This window comes from Penaeus monodon, chromosome 15 (assembly GCF_015228065.2).
Source record: "Penaeus monodon isolate SGIC_2016 chromosome 15, NSTDA_Pmon_1, whole genome shotgun sequence".
NCBI classification, from domain to species: domain Eukaryota; kingdom Metazoa; phylum Arthropoda; class Malacostraca; order Decapoda; family Penaeidae; genus Penaeus; species Penaeus monodon.
The window spans coordinates 16,172,621-16,172,862 of NC_051400.1; the positions used below are offsets into that span (position 1 = coordinate 16,172,621).

At 33.1% G+C, this 242-nt stretch overlaps 1 protein-coding gene across 1 annotated transcript in view; it reads left to right on the forward strand.

Moving 5' to 3' along the window:
- LOC119581787 (mitochondrial glutamate carrier 1-like) overlaps positions 1-242 on the forward strand; it is a gene marked incomplete in the record, with an annotated part of 16,178 nt that overhangs the window by 4,939 nt on the left and 10,997 nt on the right.

A 242-nucleotide genomic window follows, 5' to 3' on the forward strand; every position in this document is an offset into this window, starting at 1 on the left:
AAATAGTTTGGGACTTGACAGGTTATAAGAGTTTCATTGATATTCACTAATGTCTTTTAACAGGAGTTAATTTCATCAATAGCCAATCTTGTTACAGAATTACTGGAAATGTGATCAGCAATATTGCAATGGTGCCACATGTCTAGACCTATGAGTATGAGATCATTACAACTTACTTGGCAGACTTTGCCTTGTCTTTGATGTGTATTCATTCACATATTTACATTCTCTTTCAAATTTGA